Source organism: Physeter macrocephalus, unplaced genomic scaffold, assembly GCF_002837175.3.
Source record: "Physeter macrocephalus isolate SW-GA unplaced genomic scaffold, ASM283717v5 random_188, whole genome shotgun sequence".
Lineage (NCBI taxonomy): Eukaryota > Metazoa > Chordata > Mammalia > Artiodactyla > Physeteridae > Physeter > Physeter macrocephalus.
Genome location: NW_021145446.1, coordinates 24718 through 49641, shown reverse-complemented (window position 1 = coordinate 49641; position 24924 = coordinate 24718). Strand labels below are relative to the sequence as shown.

Below are 24924 nucleotides of genomic sequence, written 5' to 3'. Positions count from 1 at the left end.
ATAGCCGCTGAGCCTGCGCGTCCAGAGCCTGTGCTCCGCAATGGGAGAGGCCACAACAGTGAGAGGCCCGTGTACCGCAAAAAAAAAAAAAAAAAGAATGAGAGGATGCCCAGCGTGGTGGCAGGGAGCGCGGGGAGCCCAGGTCTCTCGTGGCAGGTTTGGGGTTTTTATGTGAGGAAGCCCCAGGGAGGGAGGGCAGGCCCAGAGATGAGTGAGGTGGGGGGGCTTGGACACAGGGACCAGAGGGGCCCAGAACACTAAACCAGCTGACCAGAGGAGAAGTGGGCCTGGGTGGCCCGAGCTGGCCATTTTCCAAAGGAAGTTGGAAATCCTGGTTTTTATGTGAAATCTCCAGTTTTTAAATGTTGGCAAATGATTCAAAATTATGAGAAAAAACCCCCTACACACACACACACGTGCACGCACCTACACTGTGTGTGAAGTCACATAGAACACCTCTGAGGCCAGTCACACCCACAGGCTGTGAGTTCCCAACTGCCGGCCTGCCTGGGAGAGAGGGGAAAGCGAGTCCTTGCTGAGGGCAGCGGGGGCTGAACCGTCCATGGAGGAGCCTGAAGGAGCCTGAAGAGCTTCCCCCGGCTCTGCCAGGTGGGGGAAGCCTGGACAGGGAGTGGTCAAGAAGGGGACAGTGGGCTTCGAGGAGGTCAAGAAGCAGAGCGAGGCCACAATGAGGCCAGATCAGTTCAATCCCAGTCCCAGCTGTGACTCCAGGTGGGCAGGCTGCTGTGTGGCCTTGGACAAGTTACCTGGCCTCTCTGTGCCTTCCTTTTCTCTTGTGGAGGTTGACTCCACTCCACAGGGTGTCCAGTTCCACACATTCCTTGAACAAATCCCTAATATGTGTCAGGCTCTGTTCTGGCCCTGGGGACTCAGCATTGCACGAAGCAGGGCAAGCCCCTGCTTCCAAAGGCCATGGTCGAGCTGCTGGCGTGGGACTGGGCCTGGGCTTAATTACCAAGAACTCGAAAACGGTCAGTTCCTCTTCCTCTGCCGACCTTTGCTTTTGCCACCTTATCCCTAACATAGCTGTGGCTTGTGATTTCCACTTATTCACTGGGCACCAATTGAATATCATGTATTCTATCCTCAAAATCTGGAGACTGATGTTATTATGGCCCCTATTTTACAGGTGGAGAAACTGAGGTCAGGACACACAGGTTACATAGCTAGGAAGGGGCTGTCTTGGGAAGGAACCCCTGGCCCCAGAGACTATTCTCTAGCCCCTCCGCCTTAACTTTTAGCTACTTATCAGTCCCTAGGGAAGCTTAAAGCCATCAGCCAGGGCATCCTTGGAGGTAACATGGAGGAAATGTCCTCCCTTTGTGCTAAACTCTGTCCGGAATTACCTCTTCCCAACTTCAAACAGTCCCCAGTTCCTGACCTTGTTGACTGCATGGCCCTTGGCGCCTTGAGAGATTTCAAACAGCTGATCTTCTTTCATCTTTCTGGACTCGAGGTCTGAGCATTTTTCCGTCTCTCTGCCTGAGGCTGCCCTGGGACTCCCTAAGCCATTTTACCATAAACGTCCAGTTATTGGACCTACTACGTGCCAGGTACTTGATAGGTATGACCTCATTTAACCCTTAACAATTTAACCCTTAACAAGGCAGTGCCAGGGCAGTTGAGGAAACCGAAGCTAGATGGGGTGAAGTCACTTGCCCAAAGTCACACAACCCTGAACGGGATGGCTTCAAAGCCACACCGTGAAGCCCTGTGCCACGTGGCTGCTCTCCACCAACCTCTGAGTGGGAAGGCTTTTCTGCTCTTCACCAAAACCTTCACCCTCCTTCCGCCCAGTTCATTCCCAGTGCCTGAGAGCTTCGTTTCCCATTAGTCCCAACGGGAGGGCTCCTTCCTGGGATCAGGGCCTGCGTGGCTAATGTGTTCCGAGGCTCCCTCCCCAGCCCCCTCTCTCATTTCTTGTGTGGGGCTCCCCCGTGGGGAAGTCTTCCCATCTTTCTCCCCCTAGAGTCTCCAGCTGCTGGGAAAGCAAGAAGGGAATGAAAGGTGGATGCTGTGGGCAGGGTGCAGGGACAGGCTTTAGGGTTCCAGATTCCAAACGCCCAGGGAAAGTCAGAAGTGGGGAGCTGCCCAAATCAAATTTGGCTGGTTCTTATCAGCTTCAGAGCTCTTCGGGCAGCGTGGAATCAAAGGAGGCCAGGGCTATTTGTTTACTTTTTTTGGCTAAAGGAGATCAAAGCAAATCTGCTCTGCCCAGCTCCTCCTTCCTTTCTTTCTCTTTTCCTAGTCTCCCTTCTTCGAAGCCTGAGAACTAAAAACCCTAAATTTGAGAGGGAGAGTTTGTTATCACCACCTCATTATCCCTGGTGTGACTCTGCGCTGAGCTCTAGGTCGAGCACTTTATGGGAACAACGGCATAGATTCCTGCAAATGATGAGTGACAGCTCTTATTATTCCCCTGGCAGAGGAGGAAACTGAGGCACCGAGAGGGAAAGTCACTCTTCAGTGGTCACTCAAGATTCTGACTCCCCGGTTGAGGTTCTTAAGCCACATCCCTCCTCCAAATCTGTATTTCCACCAAGAAAAATGACGTGAGTATAAAGGGGGCTAACAGCAGAAAACCAACCTCAAATGTTCCCTGAGTCTCTCTGCTGTGCCCAGCCCTGAGTTCAGGGGCTACAAACTCCAGTGACTTCAGTGCCCAGGCAAGACACACAGATGATTGAAGGCAGCCGGGTGGGAGGCAGCAGGGAGTGGTGGAGACTGCGGTGAACTGGAAAGCCCCGGAGTTTCAACTCAGCACCAGCCCATGGCTGCCTTGGGAAAATAAGGCCCAGTATTGACAGGGTTTTCAGGCAAGCCAGAATTCTAGACATTTTATGTGAAATCTATGTACTTTTCTTTAACATGGTGGAAGATGAGATTCTATTTTTATTTTAGTGATAAATAGAATAAATTGATAGTGTGCTATGCTGGCATCCTGGATTCAATATTCCATTTTCTCAGTGAGTTGAAACACCACCTTTGTCATAGTCCTTCCGTTCTTCTATTTCATACTTTTCCTTGTAAACTCCAAGATGATTTTATCCAATTAAAAAAAATCCTGTGGGTCACTACTTGAAATTACATTAAGTTTATATATGTTGGCAGAATTGTCATCTGAAGGGTGTGAAGTCTTCCCGCCTATTTATTCTCGTCTTATTTCATGCCCTTTGGGAAGATATTTTAGTTTTCTTCCAAAGTCTCTTGATTTTTAAGTGATGGGGAAATTCCAAGATGCTGGAACTGCATGGGCTAAGTAACACCTCCCGTGGGCTGCATCTGGCCTGGGGCCCCCTGTTACACCCTGAGATTCCGGGCGGCCTCACCCCGGGGGGTTGGGGGGCGCTGAACATGCTGTCATTCAAAGATAACCCTGTCCCAGGCAGAGAGATCTCCGGAGCCAGGGACCTCGGGGCAGGCTGGGCTGAGAAACTCTGGGATGTTCAGCGCTTGACCCACCCTGTGGGAAGGCAGGGTACCCACTTCCTTCACACTCAGCCAGATAAGCCCGCAGAAGCGACCCTTTCCTGCCGGGGCTCCAGCCAGCTCATTTTTGACCAGCACTTAAAACAGCAATTAAAAGTAATCCACACGGTTGGTTTTTTTTTTAACAAAAGTTTAAAAAAAATAATAAAAAGAAAACACAATCAGTTGGCCAAGGAATATCTGTTGAGGGCCACTAATGGGCACTGCTCAGAGAGCTCTGGCTGGGATTCCAGCTTCATGGATATTATGCTCTAGTGGGAAACACAGGCCATAAACCCAGAAACAGATGAAAAAGCAAGGTACATTCCAGTGATGATCAGTGCATGAAAAGACGAAAGTGATGGGGGGCTGGAGGACTCCCATAGACAGGGGCTTGGCGAGAGCCTTACAGCGGAGGTGCGGATATGCTAAGACCTGAGTGATGGAAAAGAGACAGCCATGGTGCCTCCTTGGTGATCCTGACACCCAGGAAAACCACTGTGACATCTGGCTGTATGCCCTGCCAAACTTTTTTGCCTAATTCTATTTTTATATTGATGTGGTTTCTAAAAAAATTTTAATTTCTGTTGTACATGTTTGCATTTTCCAAAAACCAAAAGTGGCCACATAGTGTTTTAAAACCACCTTCTTTTCCTACTCAAAGTCTCAGTTTCCCCATCTGAGAACCAGAGTTGATCTTAGTAGCTACGCCACGTGAGGGTGAAACAGGCGGGTGTGAAGATTACCCAAGAAAATGGCCTATGGCATATGATTGAGCCAAAGATCAGTCATTATTGGTATTTAAAAAAAAATTTTTTTTTCTATTTTTTGGCTGTGCCTCACGGCATGCGGGATCTTAGTTCCCTGACCAGGGATCAAACCCGTGCCCCCTGCAATGGAAGCACAGCGCCTCAACCACTGAACTGCCAGGGAAGTCCCCCATTATTGGTATTTTTAAAAAAATCACTTTGCAATATAGCAGCCCTGAGAGGTGGAGATTATCGTTTCCATATTGCAGGGGAGATTTCAAGGCTGAGATGGGAGCCAGCTGGGGAGAGGGCAGGACATCATTCCCCGGCCCCCAGCCTCTGCACCGTGAAACCTCAACCAGAGAGCTCCCCTTCCTCCCTGGAGAGGAAGTTAAGGCTGAAACCAGGGGCTTCTTTTCGGTTGTTTTTCTCCTCTCTGTGATGTTGTTCATTTTTGTGAACATTGCACTTATCTGATGTCACAGGTTTGGGGAACCCAAACCGCAGACACAAATACACCGTGTTATTCTTTGAAGTATTGTGTGGCGAGATAAGGCAGCTTGGTGCTGGGGGGATACAGCATGCAAGGAGGCACGGCTTGTTTTTGCAGAACTAGGAGCGTCAGGGTTTGTCCTTGGGTTCAGAGTCGCCAGCATCTTTGGTGGGAGCTCAGTCACTGGTCACTGTCTCCCAGGTCACACTGGGTGTGCTAAGACTCACCCTTCCCCAGTGCTGACAGAACAGCCAGGCAACAGGCGTGGGGGAAACCCAGAGGCCTCACCAGCACCACAGCATCAGCATCTCCTGATGATGCTGCCGAAAAGGCTGGTGGCCCAGTGGTGCCTGAGGCTAAAGCATGCTGGGCCCTTCCATCTTCTGGTAGATTCTGAGTTAACCTGAAAATCCTGTTTGGTTTTCCTGTGCTTTTTGAGAATGTCACTCAAACAACTGAATTCCCTCTCTGACCTAAGTGTCATGAGGTCTGCAAAAACCCTGCTTCCTGCTTCTGCCCTGACCCGCATGCAGACTATTATCCACATGCAGTTGATGGGATCCTGTGAAAACCCAAGTCAGGTCACATCCCTCCTCTGCTCAGAACCCTCCTGTGGCTCCCACTTCACTCAGGGTCAAAGCCAAGTCCTTATTGTGGCCTGCAAGGTTCTGCCTGCTCAATCTTGCCCTCTCCTCCTCCACCCTCACTCCTTCATCTCTCCCACTCACTGCACTGGCCTCCACCATGCCCCTTTGGGCCTCAGGGCCTTTGCACTTACTGCTCCCTTACTTCCTTCACTACAATACATTCTTATCAGAGAGGCTGATCCCCACCAAAATGATGTCTCTTTCCCAAAATACCTATCCCTTACCCGGCTTTATTTTTCTTTCTAGCTCCTTGTCACTACCTGACATGTCAGATACTTATTCTTTTGTTTACTGTCAATTGGACCTAAGTTTCCGGGGACTTTTGTGTTTCTCTGGTACCTAGAAACTTCCTGACACATTGAGTAAGCTCAATTTCTTCTTTTGTGTAAATAAATGCAAGAATCTTGGGGTCAACTACTTCAGACCAAAGGGTTCAGGATAATAAGAATCCTAAAGGATTTTAAAGTGGGGACTTCCATGATCAGTTGGTTTGGGAATGATCACTGAAGCTTCTGAAAGAGGCCACATGCTCTAACTGTGGGGCATGCACATCATGGGGTCTGCTGGATAGTGTTGTGTGGAATACAGACAACTTAATATCAGTGCCTCCCTCATCTCAGGGATTAAATCAGATGATATGTGTATGATGCTTAGCCCCATGCTTGGAATGTGGTGCTCAGCAGATGGTCATTGTAAGTACCAGCTATAGCAAGAAGCGGAGCATGGAGACAGGATTAGCTGACATCCAGGTTCCTGGATCGAGTGACTGCATGGATGGGCGTGCACGAAACTGAAAATAGAGGAGGAAGTTTGGGGGTATGGTTGAGGCCAAGGGTACCAGGGTCAGAGTGGGAAAAAGAGTTGAGGGTTTGTGAGATGTCTCAGTGAACATGTCCAGCTGACAGGTGGACTCAGGAGAGAGACCAAGCCTGGAGTTACCAATTTGGGGATTACCAGTGCAAAGATGGTAAGCGAAGACCCAAGGATGGCCCTAAGTCAGAGATCATATGCAGAGAAGGAGTAAAGGTGACGATGGAACCTTAGGGACTCCTAGTGTCCCTCTTCTGCTCAGGGCTTTGTCCTGAGACCTGACTAGCTCTTCAGGCTGGGGAGGGGTCCCCCTCCTTGAGCACATGGACTGATACCCCCTCAAATAAAAGTGAGCTCTCAGCCAGGCAGAAGAGTTGACAATGGCTATGGCTGGGCAATTGACAAGGTCCACCTCACTTCTATTGTCTAGAAATTTGTTGTCTATCCTCTTCTCTCCTCAACTCACCACAATGTCATTACCACTCTCACTACATGTATTGGTCATCTACAGCTACAATAATGCTACATAACAAACCACCCCAAACCTTTTACTCTCTTGAATGTGGAGGGAGAGAAGGGAGAGACAAGAAAACCATAGAGGAGACTGAAAAAGAGAAGTCAATGAAGTAGGATAACCAGAAAATAGAGGTGATATCAGAGCCAAGGAATTCTTCACCGTTCCCTGGAACCACACCTCTTGACATGTGACCTCATGGTTCCTCTCACAAAAGGGGTGGAGCATATGTCCTCCCCTGTGACTTGAGTTCAGCCACTTCAGTGACTTGCTTTCACCAACAGAATGAGATGAAAGTGACAATGTGTCCCTTGGAGACTAGGCTTTAAGAGACCTTGTGTGTTTCCACCTGGGTTTTATGCCTCTGCCATCACTGTAACCAGACACACCTGCTAAAGTCCATGGCTCCCAGAAGAAGATGAGAGGCATGTGAGGCAGAGCAGAGTCACACCAGCCAGGCCTGCCTAGCTCAGCTGACCTCCAGTTGAACAGCAGGCAGGTGGATGGGTCCAGCCAAGATCAGCAGAGCCATCCAGCCAGGCCCACACCAGGTCAGCTGACCTGCAACAACTCCATATTCAAGAGAATAAAAGGTTTAGGGGTGTTTGTTATGCAGAATTATCACAGCTGTAGATGACTGACACATGCTGTGAGAATGGAAGTGAGATTGTGGTGAGTTGAGGAGAGAAGAGGATGGGTTTTTTGTTTGTTTGTTTGCTGTACGCAGGCCTCTCACTGTTGTGGCCTCTCCCGTTGCGAAGCGCAGGCTCCGGACGCACAGGCCCAGCGGCCATGGCCCATGGGCCCAGCTGCTCCGCGGCATGTGGGATCCCCCCAGATCGGGGCACAAACCCGCATCCCCCGCATCGGCAGGCGGACTCTCAACCACTGCAGCACCAGGGAAGCCCCTGGATTTCTAAACACATGAGAAAATACATTTCCTTAATGATTAAGCCATTTTGCCTTGCGTTTTCTGTCCTTGTAGCTGAATGCATCCTAGTGAGTCCTGAATTTTGCAGCGAGTTGACTTCTGGTAAAGTGAGATATGCCTGATCTTGGACTTGAGTGATATGGGGGTGGAGGGCAGAGGTCACTCTCACTCCTTCTGGAAAATGAGATGGTGAGAGAGAGGCATTCTGATTTCCTGTGCATCCTTCTGCCAGGACCAAAAGGTCTAAGGACTCAGGGTTTACTTCCACTTTAGATATCTGTGAAGAGTTCTTACTAGTCGAATTGTTTGTTTGCTTGTTTGTTTTTGAAGGAGGAAACTAAGGTTCAATGTGGCAAATTTACCACCTAAGGCACTCAGCCAGAGCTAGGTCTGGCCTGGGATCATCTTTTTTTCTCCTTTCTGGGCCCGTGTCTTCTCATCAGTAGAATGAGATTACTCAAGGGCAAAGCTTTTCAAACATTTCATTTCAAAGTAGGCAAAACCATTTATAACTGAACTCTTAACTTGTCCAACCTATAAAAAAGATAAAAGAGAAACTGCTCAGAGTGAGGAGGGTCAGGAGGCCTGCAGCCTCCTCCCCAAGCCCCATGGCCCACTGGCACCTCACTGCAATCCTGGGTTTGCGGGAGGCTTTTAGGAAACACCAGCCTAGATTATCCCAAGGCCTTTGGGAAAATCTCTTGAGACCAAGAGGGGAGTCTCTGATCTTTCAAACTTTGCTAAAATGTTTTGCAGACGACAGGCACGCACACAGCAAACCAAAACCAAAACCAAAACCAAAACCAAAAGGTCTCTAACAGTGCAAAAGGAACAGAAAGTCACCCTCCTCCCGTCTCTGACTTGCCATTCTTCCTGGAAAATACAGGGCCTTGTCTCCCAGAGAGATGGTCTGTTCGTCTCACAGTATATATATGTACACATATTGCCCTGTCTTACCTCGCAAAACACACACACACACACACACACACATCGTAGTATCCTATAATCACTGTTTTGCATCTTGTTTTTCTCGGTTAATGTTACATCTTGGCAGTTTTTCCAAATCAGTACTCAGAGGTCTGCTTCATTCACTTCAGTGGCTACATGATATTGAAATACTATTTAATTTATTTGGCTAAAAAGGGCCCTTCTTCTTGACTAAGAGGTACAAGCTACTATGTATAGAATAAATAAGATACACGGATATATTGTACAGCCAAGGAATATAGCAAATATTCTATAATAACTTTAAATGGAGTATAATGTATAGAAATATTGAAGCACTATGTTGTACACCTGATATAATATTGTAAGTCAACTATATTTTAATTTTTAAAAAACAAGAAAAGAAAAAAATAAAGAAAATGGGATACTAAAAACAACAAAAAAAAGGTTCTTATTCTTGGATACTCAGGTTGCTTCCAGTTTTTTACTGTGTCAAAGAATCCTGCAGTGAAGGTCTTTAGTTCTTTATGTATGCATCTTGGTACACATGTGCTAATTTAGATGCTTGATTTGTTCTCTCTCTTTTTGTCTCTGTGTCTCTGTTTTTGTCTCTCTCCTTCTGCTTTTTTGCTTTATTTATTTATTTTTTGCTTATTTGCATTTTTCAACTTTTCTTCTATGAGCATGTCTCATTTGTGGAATAATTAAAAGGATATGTTTACAGGCCCAGGCCTCTAGCTTCAGCCAAGTTAGATAAACAACCCCACGCACAAGCACAATTGAGAAAGAAAAAAAAAAGAAAAATTCGGCCTCGGCTGCTGAGGCCTCTTTGGCTGGGAGGTTGCGTATCTGGAGAGCTGCGTACCAAGGCCCAGCCCTGCCTGCTGCAACACGTTCTGGAGTGCAGGGTCTGGGTTCTGGTTTAGGCTGTGTCATTAACTTGCCGGGTGACTCCAGGTAAGTCACTAAGCCCGGCTGAGCCGTCAGAAGAGCGTTCACTATGTGCCAGGCTCTCAGCTAAGTGTGATATACTGTCTGGGGAGGTTGGTATTATTATCCCAACATCTCCGATGAAGGAAAGAAACTCAGGGAGATGAAGTGCTTGCCAGTCTCCTCTAGATCAGTCAAGGAACCACCATCCTCCACCCAGCCCAGGAGTCAGTCCTGATTCCTCCCCACCTCCCCTGCAAATATCAGCTTACCTTCAAGTACCCTTGGCTCTATCTTCAAAATATGTGCCTGTCTCTCACTGAATCCTCATCACGCAGCCTTCCAGGCCCTCTGTCATCTACCTGCCACCCACCTTTCTAATTTCATCTCTCACCCCCACTTTTCCCCGGCTTTCTCTGACCCATCACACCTGGCTCACTTCCAGCCTCGGGGCCTTTGCACTTGCTCTTCTACCTGGAGTCCTTTCCTTCCCAGTAGGTCCAGGACTAGGTTGAGGCAAGCGAGATACCCAGGGTGAAAACATTAAGGAGGCAACCTCCTGATTTGCCAACCTGCCCCTGAATGAACCTGAGACTGAGCCCCGCTCACATTTTGAACCCTGGGTCACTCGCTTACCTCACCCTCACCTGGCACTGCTTCTCAGACTTGGCTCTTCTCATCATTTGGGTCTTGGCTTAAATGACTCCCTCCTCAGAGAGATGCCCCCAGACCATCTTAGTTAAGGGTGTTCTCATCACTATCTAGCCCACCCCACTGTCTCATTTTCATTTATTTTCATTGCTCTTATTGTACAATTATTTGTTTTGTGCCTATCTCTACCCACTAGATTATAAGCTCTGTGAGGGAGGGGACTCATTCTCCGATACTACCTAGTATATTCTCTGCTATATCCCCAGCACCCAGCACACAGACAGCATTCAGTTTATAACATACTCAATAAATAACCGTGGGCCGAATGAATGAATGAATGCACGCATGAGCTGGTTAGAGGCAGAGTCACGATTCAACCCAGGTTTACCTGGCTCCAAACTCAGTCCTCCCATCCGCGACTGAGAAACAAGGGCCAGGGCACCCTTGACTGTGGCTTGTGTCACAGCCTGTCCTGATAGGAAGCCTGAGTCCCAAGGACAGGCTGCCTGAGGAAAGTTCTAGGTGGGGAGGAGCTTGGCCACAATCACGGGGGCTGCTGTCAGCCTCAGGCCTTCGTGAGGCCAGCTGTGCCCCACCCCCCTCGTTCTAGTTTTTATTTTTAGAGGCAAGTTTTTGGGCACAGAGAAAGCTCCTTAGGAAAAGTCCAGCAAGAGGATGAGGGAGGAGGTTTTGAAACCCGGTGGGAAAGTAGGTCAGGCCGGGTTGCTGGCTGGCATCCAGACGATAAGGCCTCTGTGGAAGTTTAATAACGTGAGCGACCGTATCCATGACATAATTCATAACTGAGAGGAAATAGCGATTAAGGGGCAATTGTGCAATGTGGGACAAGCCTCCTTCACAGCTCATAAAAGCAGGAGCAGAGAGAGGTGATGCTGTCATTCTGGGGCCACTGGGGGCCGGGCAGGCAGACCACGGAGACTGGGGGCTAAGTTTCTACATTGGGGGGTTTACACCCATCTTTCCTCTCCCCCTCAGGCCGCAGGGAACTGGGAGGACATGGAAGGCAGAGACTCCCTTCAGCAAGCCCTACTATGTGCCTGGCTGGGCTCGGGGCTGGGGTGAGAGCCATAAACATGGCATTTTGCCACGGTTGAGAGATTTGGATGCAGCTGCACTGTTTTGATGCTGCCTTGTCAAAATGGAAAATTGCTTTGATTATCAAGTGAACTGTGCAACAGAAACCCTGACACTTATTCCATCTCCCCCTCCCCCCACTCCAGTTACTATCGATTTTCACTTTCCCCTTTATTCATTCTCTATTGTTTGATCTTTCCAGGAGCACTCTTTGCTTTTATAATCAGTTACACACACACACACACACACACACACACACACACACACATTAAATCCGCATTGTCACCTTTTCTCTTTCTTGAATAAGCCAAGAATGCGCTCACCCCAGGGCCTTTGCACTTGCTGTGCCCTCTGCCTGGAATGCTCCTCCCCTAGATAACCCCATAACTCACCCCTCACCTCCTTCAGGTCTTCACTCAAATGTTACCTTCCCTTTGAAGTCTTAGCTGACCAATCTTTTCAAAGCAGGAAACCCATCTGTTGTTCTCTATCTACCTCTCCTATTTTTATCTACAGCACCTATCACCAATTAACCCTCTCCATCTGCTGTTCATTATTTTATTGCCTGCTTGGTCCCACTAGTATGTTAGTGCCACCGGCAAAGGGACTTTTGTCCATCTTGTTCTTGGCTGCATCTCCAGTGTCGGGAACTGCCCCTGGAACACTGTAGTTGCTCAGAAAATATTGGTGGTTGAATGAATGAGTAAATGTTTGTTACTATTATTGACTGATAAAAAGGCTGACCATTTGCTGGTGTGGTTTGGGGGCTGCCTCAGAATGCCCCCAGCTCAAGCCTTTCTTGGATGCTGCTCTTGGGATCAGAAGTTGGCGTCATCAAGGCTGGTTCGGCCGGCCCGGGTATTGGCAGCTGGCAGCTGTTCTGATTGGTCAGTGCTCAGTTTGAAGACCACACCTCCTCCTTCCTCCCTGGGAACTCCTTGGCTACGTTAAGATTCTAAATGCATCAACCCACTGACCGCACCCGTTCATGAACATTCTCATGCAAGGGAGCCAAGCTCTGTATGCAAAAGTGGTTCCTTGCAAAACTTTTCACAATCGTGAAATAGTGTGCGCACGCGCGCGCGCGCACACACACACGCAACAGAGTCAGGGACACACACGCTCTCGCGCACAAACTCAGACACACACTGACCTCGAGATCCAGACCCGGGGACACACACACGCATACAATTAAACACACACACTCATTTTGTCATTCACACACCCAGACGCATGCTCACATGCCTGAGCATGTTTGCACACTGAGCAATAGACGCAGCTCCCCACCCGGCACCCTCACACACAGCACACGGATAACTACTCACTCACACCCACACACACGCAGTCACACACGCGTGCACACACATATGCACAATCATTCACCTTCTTAAAGCCATGCATTCACTCGCTCACACACCCTTACACGGTCACACGCGCACACGGTGGATCCCCCAGACACCCCCAGCCACGCCTCCTGGGACGCACACCTCCCACCCTTCCCGCAGGCCAGCGGCCCCAAGAGCCGGTCCTTGGCTGTGTTTAGAGGACTAGGGACAGGCCACATGCCCTGACCCCGGCCCACCCTGGATCTCTCCACTCTGACCCTGGGCCACCCTGAAGCCGTTCAGCAGGAGCACACAGGCCAGGGCCAGCTCCGTAAGCAGCCGGTATGTGATGCCCACGTTAGCCTGACTGCGCCGCCTCGGGGCACGTCTGCCCGGCTCATCTGTGCCCCGGGCACCCGCCCACTTCCTCCCCATCAGAGGACAGGCCGGCCTGCTTACATCAGGCGGTTTCTGGGCCTGCGCGTCACCTAGAGCAGAGGAAGGAAGCGATCTGTCCCAGCCGCGGGGGGCTGACCCGAGGAGCCCAGGACCTGCCTGGCGGCTCCGTGACCCAGGTCCCATGAGGCTGGGCTGCCCGTTCCTCCACCCGCAGGGCACCGTGACCCCGGTTGGGGCCACAGTTCAGGGTACTGGGCTCTCTGAATTAGCCCCCGAGGTTGCGAGCACCTTTCCTCCCATCCCTGAAAATAAGGACAACAATGCTTGATATTCACGGAGCACTTACTGTGTGCCAAGCACTGTCCTCACTCACTGTGGATTATCTCTTTAAACCCTCAAAACACCAGCCCTATTGATAGGTGTTATCATCATCTTAGCTTTACAGATAAAGAAACTGAGGCACAGAGGAGTTAGGGGACTAGCCCAAGGAGCAGGAATTGCCTCCCCCCAGTGGTCTGGCTCCAGACCTCAGCCATCCCACCCTCTCCCAGCTTCTCTGTGTTGTTTGTTTTCGTGAGCCTCCACTATCCAAGGCCTCTGCACCCCACATTTCTCTGAATGCCAGCAGCAATCTCAGGAGCAGGGCACCAGTATTAGCCCCATTTAACAGACAGGGAAACCGAGGTTTAAATGACCCGCCTGAGGCAGACAGCAAGGAAGAGGCAGGTTTATACCTGGGTCCAAGGGCTCTTTCTGCAGTGCCAAGCCATCCCCTCATGCACCAGAGGACTTTGACAGCACCAGGGGCAGGGAAAAGGGGGCTTTGGGGGGGGGGTCTTAGTGGCCATACAACAGAGAAACAATAATACATTTATGACAATGACAACAAAATTTTTCTATCTTTTAAAATAAGCGGGAAATAAAGAACACACAATAAAATACACAGATGTGTATGGGTTCCATTTGATGAGATCTGACAGATGCACTCAAGAATCACCCACCTAAGACATGATACAAACATTTCTACGGCCAAGTTCCCTCATGCTCCCTTCCAAACAACCCTCCACTACTTCAGCCCCAGGTAACCGCGGATCTCTGCTTTGTCATCACAGGTCATCCTGTTTCACATCATAGGTTAGCCTTGTTTCACCTAGAGTTTCATATAGAGGAAATCACACAGAATGTGCTGTTTTGCCTCTGGCTTCTTACATTCAACGTAACACCTGCAAGATCCACGGTGCTTTTGCAAGCCTCAGTAGCGGGTTCTTTTTATGGCTGAGAAGTGTTCCACTGTGAGAATGTTCCACAGCTCGTTTAACCAGCCGCCGGGGGATGGGGTCTGAGGTTCTGGCTGTTGTGAACGTCCGCACTCGCTGAGCACCGACTCTGAGCCAATCACAGTTCTAACCTAGTGTCCCTCGCAGGCACCACATCTGTTCATCCCCAACCCAGGTCGTTATCACCGTCCCCACTTCGGGGCAGGAGGAAATGCAGGCTCAGGGCGAGAAACCCAAAGACACAGAGCTCACAGTGGCCGAGGCAGGCGAGCAACGCTGAGCAAGGGACGGATGGAGACACGGTCATGGCAGGAGGCCCCGGCGCTGGGAGTGCATGCTTAATGGAAACCGAGCTGGAACCACAACAGGGAGGACAGTGGCCTGCATTTATGAGGCACCTACTAAATTCCTGGGCCTGTTCTAAATACTTTGCATGAATCAACCCATTCAGTCCTCCCAACACTCTGTTATCCTCTTTCACAACTGGGGAGACAGGCACAGGGAGGATGCGTCCTGTCTCCAGGGCCACACGTAGCTAGTGAGGCGTGGAGCTGAAATGGGACTCAGGTGGCCTAGTACTCCGTGCTTCTCTTAACCACAAGTCTACACCATCTCGTCAGCCCTCCTTCTACGTACCTGGGGCCTCTAGTCGGGCAGGCTCAGCTCCCGTCTCACCTGGAGGCATTTCCACTCATGGTCATCTTCCTGCTCAACTGGGAAACTCCACCAGTCTGGTCAGTTTAGGATCCAACGGCCTGGTGCTGGGAATGCAGGCAACAGGAGGGAAGGTCAAGAGCAGGACTCTAAAGACAGCCTTTGAATCTCAGCTATGCCGTTCGCTGGATCAGTCACCTAACTTCTCTGAGCTTCCATTTCCTTATCTATAAAATCAAAGATGATCATGATGATGGTGACCTCCCGAGGATTCAGTGAGACGGATGCGGAATTACTAGCACAGACATTTACCTTCACTTGGCCACCTGCCTGGAGCCTCTCAATGCTTAACCCAGGCTCAGAGCAACCTTGCAAAGCAGATGCTGTTCAATTCGCATTTTACAGATGAAGAAAGCAAGTCTCTAAATACCGTCTCCATGCTAAACATCTCCAAACATACATCTCCTGCCAGAATGTTTCACCTGAACTCAGGCTTGAATATCCAGGTGCGACTGCACATGCCTGACTGAACTCAGCCTCCAGGTAGGAAACCGAACTTCTTCACCTCCCTGCGTGACCCTGCCCCTCCTGTAGTCTCCTTCACTTCAGAAAATGCCACCTCTGTCTTTCCAGGGACTCAGGCCAGAAACCTTAGTGTCCTCACCAACTCCTCTCTTTCTCCAACCTCTGCTGCCCCACTTCGCATCCATCAGCCTTCAGAAGCCCCTCTGGATCTGATCACCTCCCCCTGCTTCCACAGCCCCATCCCGGCGTGAGTCACCAAGCACTTGCTTGGATTATTGCAGCGTCCTCTAAACCATCTCCCCCACTCTGCCATTTCTCCCGACCCAATGGAAGTCAGATCACGTCTCTCCTATGCTCCACACCCTGCTGTGGCTCTCATGTTAACCAGAGTCAAAGACAAGGTCCTGGCAGTGGCCTATATGTCCTGCACAGTCGACCCCTGCCTTGCCTCTCCGACCACTCCCCTACAGCCACACTGGCCTGCTCCCTGCTCTTGGAACACACTAAGCACTCTGCAGCCCCAGGGCCCTTGTACTTGCTGTTCCCTGTGCTTTGGACTCTCTTCCCAGAGAAAACCGTGCGGGTCCTTTCTCACCTCCTTCAGGTCTTTGCTCAGATGTGAATGTATTCAGGGCCTTCCTTGGCCACCCGTTTAAATGAACAAGCCCCCCTTCATCAGCACACCTTGGTCGCCTTCTCTCCCTGGCACCCATCACCAACTGACAGGTGGAATTTTATTAACATTCTTTTCATTATTAATTTACAGTATCTCTACCCACTGTGCCCCACAAGGGCAGGACGGTTTCTGGGGTGTCCCTTGCAGCATCCTCAGCACCTCTGGGTCTGGTGTAGAGTGCTTGCTCAATAAATGTTTACCGAATGCACGAATGGGGATCAGGAGGGGTTCGCTGACTTCCCCGGGCCACCAGGTTAGGACACGTTGGAGCTAGAATTTGAACCCAGGGGTCTGAGTCCCAAGCTGTGTCCTTAACCCCCCAGGGCCTGGTTCCAGGTCAACACCCCAGAGATGGTGGCTGTCACCGTGATGACTTTTAAGGCAATATGCCCATCCTTCCCCACCCATAAGAGAAGGCTGGGGGTGGGGGTGGGCAAAAGGGAGAGGTCAGGTCAGCTGTGGCCTCCAACCAGTAGGAGATGACTCATCAACCTCGTGATGACAGATGACGTTCCATCCCTTCCCCGGGGGTCTCTGGCCCCAGATAAAGGGAGCACCCTGCTTCTGGGAAGAGGAGGACAAACAAATGGGAGATCTAGCCAGGCCACTGCCTAGGGGGTTGCATGTCTGAGCTAGAGGGCCACAGTGTTCAGTCGTGAAGCGGGGACAGCCCAGACTGACCCCTGAGCCTCCCTTCTGGGGTCAGAGACACAGCCTAAGTCCTCTTATCAGGAAAATGGAGCTTTCTCTGTGAAGTCAACACCCCAGCCGCCCCCTCGGGCAGTCAGGAGAAAGCCTCTTGGTGCACCTCCATTTCCCCTTGGCATTTTTTCCTACTTCAGAAGAACTTGAGCCAGTCGGCAAACACATTTTGAAAAGGAACATCAAGGGGCCGCAGACTCTAGCCAGATGGGCAATATTTGATTTATATTTTAATTTTAAAAACTTCTAACTTAATAATACTTAAAGATAGTTCTGTTGCAAAAGACTCAAGCAATACACTCCCTACGGTGAGTTAATAGTATCTCTAGGATTGGGTTTGGCTGCAAGTAACAAGTAACAGACTCCAGTGGCTTTGCCAGCTAGAGGTTCCACTTTTCTTGTGTAAAAAGAAGTCCAGAGGTGGACTCGTTCAGGGACATCGCCAATGACTAGCTTCCTTGAATCCCACTTTGGTACGTGACTTTCAAACTCATGGCTCAAAAGGGCTGCTTCATTGCCTGGCATCCTATGCTCAGCCCAGGAGAAGGGACAAGACATGGGCCAAGTCCCCCTCTTAGATCAAAAACATGGTGGCTTTCTCAGAGCCCTACCTGGTAGATTTGTATTTCCATCTCACTGACCAGAATTGGGTCACGTGGCCACCCTACTGCACCTGGTGCCTGCAAGGTGGGCTGGGTACGTGATAATTTTCTGTTGGCGCATTGTTGTCCCATTCAAAATTGGGGTCTTATTAGTGAGAAGAAAGGGGTGATGGATGCTGAATGATGGTACCTGCCTCAGATTTGTTTTGTGTGATCTGAATAGAAACAGATTATAAATGTGATTTCTCGGCTTGCTTTTTTATTGCCACCTAAAATTATGCATTAGAGATTCGCCTTATCATTGTTTCAACCTGCTGCATAGAACTCCACGGGATGGATGTACCACAGCTTATTTACCTCATCCCATGTTCATGGATATTTAGCTTCCCCTAAAAACGTTCACTATTTGAAACAATGCCTCAGTGAACCTCCTCATGAAGCACTCTTCACGCCTGCGGTGCATTTCTACAAAGTGTAACTGGAACTGCGGGTAGACGGGTGCGTCCGTTTAAAATGTCAGGAAGTGTTCCCAAATCAACACTAGGGCTTTGCCAGCTTACATTCCCTCCCACCTTGTACGAGAGGAACTGCCTCGCTCAGAGTCACCAGACAGGATATTATCACTTAAATTTTTTTTCCCATGTGATGGGGACAAAATTATTATTTATGTTATAATTTGCATTTCCTTGATTAGTATTGAGGTGAATCCCCTTATCATTTATGTATTGGCTATTTATATTTTCCGATGTGTTAATTTGCCTTTTAAAATTATCTGGCATTGTCTCTCACTGATTTGGTTTTGTTTTTTTTTCCTTTGTGATTGGTATGAGTCCTTTTCCATTTGGGCTACAAATCTTTTTTAAAAATTTTCTTATTTTTTAATTAAAAAAATTTTTTTTAGCCACACTGCGCAGCATGCGGGATCTTAGTTCCCTGACCAGGGATTGAACCTGCGCACCCTGCAGTGGAAGTGCAGTCTTAACCACTGGACCGCCAGAGAAGTCCCCAAATCTTGTTTTTTTTTAAATCAACTTTATTGAGGTATAATTTATGTACCATAAACTGCATCAACTTAAGGCGAGGTTTTTCAATCCCAATCCTATTGACATTTTGGGTTAGATAATTCTTTGTTTGGGGCCTTCCTGTGCATTGCAAGATGTTTAGCAGCACCCTTGGCCTCTACCCCTAGATGCCAGCTGCACATTTTCCCAGTCATGACAACCACAAATGTGTCAGGACATTTCCAAATGTCTCCTGGGGGCAAAATGATCCCCAGTTGAGAGCCTCCAACTTAAAGTGCACAGTTGATGAGCTCTGATAGATGTGTACACCCAAGAACCTACTAATACCTTCAAGATCTTTGTGTTTAGGTTGTAAATATTTCCCCCAGTCTGAGGCTTGGCTTCAGATCCATCACCTGCCCCCTGCTATTGGAGTGACCTCAATAGACTCATTTCTTTACTCTGAAACTCAGTTTCCCCAGCTGTGAAGTGGGGATAATAATTCTGAGGTGGCAGTGATGTTATGAGTCTTGAAGGCAATAGTGAATGTGGCTGGCATGTAGTAGGTGCTCAATAAAAGTTAGTCCCACTGCCCTTCCTCACTTTGTATGTGCTCATTTAGTCAACAAATACTTACCGAGCACCTCCTATGTGCCAGGCCCTGTGTTAGGCTCTGGATACAGTGGAGAACAAGACAGACAACGGTCCATGTGCTCAGCTGGAGGAGACAGAGAAGAAATGAGCAAACGAATGAATGAACAAGAACAATGTGCCTACGATGATGCTGATCAGCGCTGGGAAGTCAATCAGATGGCGCAGTGTGGTAGACACCCGGGCGGGTGGTTGCTCTTTGGGAGAACAAGGAGGTGACATCTAAGTGGAGATCAGAAGGGGAAGCTGGAGCAGCAGAGAAGGGAGATCCAGGCAGAGGGAACAGCAAGTACGAAGGTGACGAAGCTGGAGCCAGTTGGATACCTCTGAGGAACAGCAAGGAGCAAGAGTGGCTAGGACAGGGCTTCCCTGGTGGCGCAGCGGTTGAGAGTCCGCCTGCCGATGCTGGGGACGCGGGTTCGTGCCCCGGTCCGGGAAGATCCCACATGCCGCGGAGCGGCTGGGCCCGTGAGCCACGGCAGCTGAGCCCGCGCGTCCGGAGCCTGTGCTCCGCGACAGGAGAGGCCACAACAGTGAGAGGCCCGCGTACCGCAAAAAAAAAAAAAAAAAAAAAGAGTGGCTAGGACAGAGTGATCAGGGGAGGGACAGAGGTGAGACTCAAGGTCAGGGAGGTAAGGAGATGGGGGCGGACCACGCGGAGCCTTGGCCAGCATGGACAGGAGTTCTATTGTAGTCTAACGTGCAGTGAGAAGTCAGTGGACAGGTTTTCGCTGGGGAGAGACAGGATTCCTCCACTCACCAATCACGGAGGTCTCACTCTGCACCGTACCCTGCAGATGGTACACTGGCTTATAGTTTGCCCACTTCTCCAGGCCTCTGCCTGCTGGTACCCTATAAATAACACTGATCTTAACAACACTAATAAGCAACTTTTCTCTACAGGACCCAACGCCTCAAAGCCCCTTCACACCCCTTTCCCCACCTGAGTCTTATACCGACCCTGAGAAGCCAACCTGGGCTGCGGGTGTGCATTTCACAGATAGGGAAGCTGCGGTGCAACCACACAGCTGGAAAGCATCAAGCTGGGACTGGAACCCAGGGTTCTCTGAGCTAAGCCTGCTTCTCTTGATCCCAGGTCACAGCACTTAGGGTGGAGGGTCAGGGGAGCATCTTCTCTCTTCCTTCCTCAGATACCCCTTGATTCTGGCACTCAAATCTGCAGTGTTCCTATCAGGCCTACCCCACAGCGAGGCTCCTGGGCTGCCCACGGGGAGGGGAGCCCCATCCCCAGCCCTCTCTCAGGAGAGTAGGGAAGGCAGGTGCTCAGGGCTGGGCCCAAGTCCAAATAAAGTTGGGGCAGGGCAGGAAGTACAGTGGGCCCAGGGCCAGGTGGGATCAGGATTCAGGGCCTGTTCCACCTGTGGAAACTCATGGGGCCTCCTCCCTCTGGCTGGGGACTCTGCCCTGTTTCTGGACCAGTCCCTGGGGCTCTTTAGCTCCCACATCAGGTGGGGGTCTTGCAGCTGCAGACCCAGTACTGGTTGGGATACTGCTGGGCCAGGCCAGCCTCACTGCCCCCAGCCACCTAAACCAGGCTGGGAGCCCCAGGATCTTATGTGTAATAGGCACCCAGGAAACGTGTGTGAAACTGAACTAGGGCCTGCCTCAGTTTCTCCAGCTTGCGCTTTAGCCTCTGCTGTTCATTCTCATGTACCACGTGCCAGGCACGCTGCTAGTTGCTGGGGATGCAACAGTGACGACCACACATGGTCCCTGTCCTCAAAGAGCTTACAGTCTGGCTGGGCCGATGGATGAGGAACCAGACAACACCGTGCTCAGCGCTGAGGGTGAGGGTGGCAGGTACTACCAGTGTCCACCAACCTCCATCATCTTTTTCCTCATACGGAGAGAATTTGGGGGTGCTATCAGGGCACACACTGCCAAAAGAGTGGTTATATTTCCCAGCCTCTTTTGCAGTTAGGTGTGATCATATGACCAAGTTTTGGCCAATGGGATATGAGTAGAAGTGATGTGAAACCACTTCTGGTCATGCCCTCAAAAGGAATAACACTCTCTCTTCCTGCTGACTGGAATGTAGGTGTGATGAAGGAGCTAAAGCAGCCATTTTGGACTTCACTGGAAGCTGTGGAATGAAGATACTAGAGCAACTAGACCGAAGGAACCAGGGTTTCTAGAATGAACTTGCAGAACTAAACCAGCTCACCAAACTTGGACCTTCCACCTCTGTGCTGGAATTTAAATTTTGTCCCATTGGGCCACTGTGGCTGTGTGTTATAGCAGCTCAGATGTAGCCTGATTTATACAGAGGGGTAAACACATGTTGTTGGGGAAGCCTCAGAGGTGTTAACCCAGGCTGACAGGGGTAGGTGTGGAGGGCTTACTGGAGGAGACAACTTTTAGATGGAGGCTTGACAATGAGAAGACAGATTTTCCTAGACAAAGTTTCCAGGGAGATGCATAGCATACGGGTAAATCTGGAGGCAAGAGAGAACATGGAGCTTTCAGGACACCTAAAGGAGCTGAGGGTGGCTGGATCACAGGGAACGATGGGGACAGGTGAAAATGGGGCTGTATGGGTGGCAGGATTTACTTGAAGGGCCTAGAAAAGCCATGTGAAGCCCTTTGAATTTTTCCCTGAGGGTAAAGGGGAGCCACTGGAGGCTTGAGGCAGGAGGGTGAGGTGATTAGATTTGCTTCTTAGAAAGATCTCTATGGCTACGGGGTGGGAAATGGATTTATTCATTTATTTTTTTAAAAACACAGGCTGTGCTACGTGCCAGGCACTGAGGATTATCAGTGAACAAAACAGATTTGGTTCCTATCCTTATGGAATTTGCAACCTGGTGGGGTGAGACATGAGTCAAATAACGATGTAAATAAACACGAAGCATGATAAGGCCAATGCAGGGAGGTATGCATGGCTGTGAGGAGATATAAAGTGGGGGTTGACTTGGGGGAGTCAGAAGAGTTTCCCAGGGAAAGGTGATGGAGGAACAGCGGTGGGAAAGGTGATGGAGGAACAGCGGTGGGAAAGGTTCCAGGCCAAGGGAACAGCACAGGCATATGAGCCCAGACGGCCGCAGGGAGAACAAGGAGGGTCAAACTAAGGTGCTGGTAAAGATGGAGAAATACAGGCATAGATGGTGAGGAGAAGCAGGGAATCCCCATGGCCAGCCAGCTTCTGGCTTGAGCAAGGTGGGCAACAGCAGAGAAGGAATGAGGATGGAGAGGGAATTGGAAGTGAAGACCCTGAGTTCAAATACGCTATGTTGGATGTGAGGTTCCTATGAGCCTTCCAAGTGGAGATGGTGAGTGGGTGGTTGGATATAGGGGTCTGGCTGCAGAGCGGCTCCCCGGCCAATTGTAGCTGTGGTCATCCCATGCATGGGCTCCCAGGCCAGAGCTTGCCAAATGCTGGCTTCGCGGGCACATATTGTATCTCAGGAACTACGCTCATGGTAGACATGGTACTTTCCCACTCACGTCTTCTCAGCTAGCAGGGTCCAGTTTTGTTGGATGTACGTCTACCCAGGTACTCAGGGACAGTTGCCCTCCTCACCTCAGAGTGAGTTATCATAGTTCTAAACCAATGATGGTCATTCTCACTTCCCTTTTCAGTGACTGGTTTGAAATCGGGCATGTGATGCAATCTTGGTCAATGGGAAGTCTTCAGGGGGCTTCTGGGAACATCTGTCTCCCTCATAAAAGGGGACACATGGAAGAAGATGCCTTTCCTCTTCTTTACTTGATGTTATCATGTCTGTGTGTGATGCCTGGGGCTGCAGCAGCCATCTTGAAACCATGAGAAAAATCATCAGTAAATTGCTGAGAATGGCAGAGCAGGAAGATGGAAAGGATGTGAGTTTTTATTTACATCTTCATGCCTTCAAATTAAACAACCATTATTAGATGAAATTATGAACTCCCCTGCCATTGTTTTGCCATGTTCATTTACCTTCTAGTCCTTGTGGCTGAACACACTCTAAGAAAGTGCTACATATGTGTTGTTTTATTTAATCTTCTCAATTTTCCTCTGAGGTTGGCGTTACTATTGTAGCCATTGTATAAGTGAAGAAACAGGTTCAGGGCAGGTAAGTGACTTTCCCAAGGTCCCAAAGATAGTAAGTTATAGAGCTGGGATTTGAGTCAAGCCTGGTGTGATTCGAGAGTGCAACTGGGCTAAAGCCACAGTCTCCATTTAAAAGTCTTTCTCTTAACACATTTTTAGTAGGAAACCATAGCCCTGTTCTTATTTTTCCCTGGAAAACTGTTATTACGGTTGGTGGGAAATTTAGAGTGGGCTGCGTTTCTTTGCACACAGTTAATGTCTTTGATTATATGTTTCTGGCTTCTTCATTCAGAGAAAGGCTTCCATTGGTTGTACAATATAATCAAATCATTTCTTATGTAAACAGCCATCTGGCACAGAGTCAGCGACAGTTCCATCAGCGGGAAGGTGAAAATGAAACTGTGTTCCCAGCTCCGGAAAGCAATCTGCTGTTCAGCAGGAAAAGATCAAGGGTTAATGACACGGAGTTGGGCAAAGGCTGCCGCTGTGGCTCTGAGCATTATCAGGAGGCGGGAACAAAGAATGGTTGTTAAATGGGTTTGTTAGAAAAGTTATTTCCCAATGTAATTCATGAAACGCTTGTCAGAACATTAAGCACATCCTTCGAAAGCACAAGAGAACTTAAAAAAAAAAAGAAGAAGAATACAGACAGAAAGAAAAGAGGCTTCTGAAGTCAATTATGGAACTCTTAGAAAGGGTTAATATCCTTAATATACAGAGTTCCTGCAAAACAATAGGAAAAGGAAAACACCTTATTATAAAATTGACTATTCACAAGTGAAGAATTACAAAAGGCAGGTATATGTGTAAAGCAAGATCCACCCTGCCAGTAATCAAGGAAATGCAAATAAAAGCTACAATGATTTATCATTTTCCACCTATCGGATTGGCATAGAATGGCAATGCATACCACAATGTTCAATGGGTAGGGATTTTAAAGCATTGCAGAAATCTAACTTTGGGGCACTTATCCTAAGGATGTAATAAGCCAAGCATTCTCTAGGGACAAGGGTGTTCACTGCAGCATTGTTTATCATAGTGAAAAATGGGGGAAAAACCCAGAAATGCCCAACTACAAAGGATTCATTAAGTAAACAATAAAATACTGTATTAAAATTAAATTGTATTAAATAAATATTGGAAATTGTATTAAATACTAATTTAAAATGGCAATATAGAGAGATGCCACGACATATTGTAGAGAAAAAATTTTTCACACGCATGATCTAACTTGTCCTAAGTTGTATGTGCACCTGCAGGAATATTAAAGAGTGTGTATGCTAAAGGATGTTTACCAAAATGGCGGCAGTGTTTATTTCTAGATGGTAAAATTTTCAGTAGTAATTTTTCCTTTCATTTAAGTCAGTTTCTCAACCTGGGCACTACTGACATTTGGGGCCAGATAATTTTTTGTTTCCGGGGACTGTCCTGGGCATTGCAGGATGTTTAGCACCATCCCTGGCTTCTACCCACCAGATGCCAGTAGCACCCATGACCCCCCGAGTCATAACAACCAAAAATGTATCCAGACATTGTCACATGTCTCCTGGGGGACAAAACCGCAGTCGTTTGAGAAGCACTGTTTTAAATACTTTTCTGCATTATTTAAATATTTTAACAACAAGCATGTATTGTTATCATAATCAGAAAAAAAGAAACACATTAAAAAATATTTAGTAAAGTCATTTGCAGCTTTGTGAATTGGCCGGGGGTTCAGTCAATGGAATTCAATCAGAGAGCAGAAAAATCTGTTATCTTCTTGCCTTTGATACAGGGTTCTGGTGAAATATCTAGACATTTGGCAGTG

General features: G+C 48.8%; 1 long non-coding RNA gene across 1 annotated transcript in view; it reads left to right on the top strand.

Moving 5' to 3' along the window:
- LOC114484915 (uncharacterized) overlaps positions 1-24718 on the top strand; it is a 30780-nt gene extending 6062 nt beyond the window's left edge. The window contains exons 3-4 of the long non-coding RNA XR_003678276.2: positions 2448-2573; positions 21126-24718. This is a non-coding gene — a long non-coding RNA (uncharacterized lncRNA). The remainder of the gene's footprint in view (positions 1-2447; positions 2574-21125) is intronic.
- Positions 24719-24924: the final 206 nt, after the last annotated feature.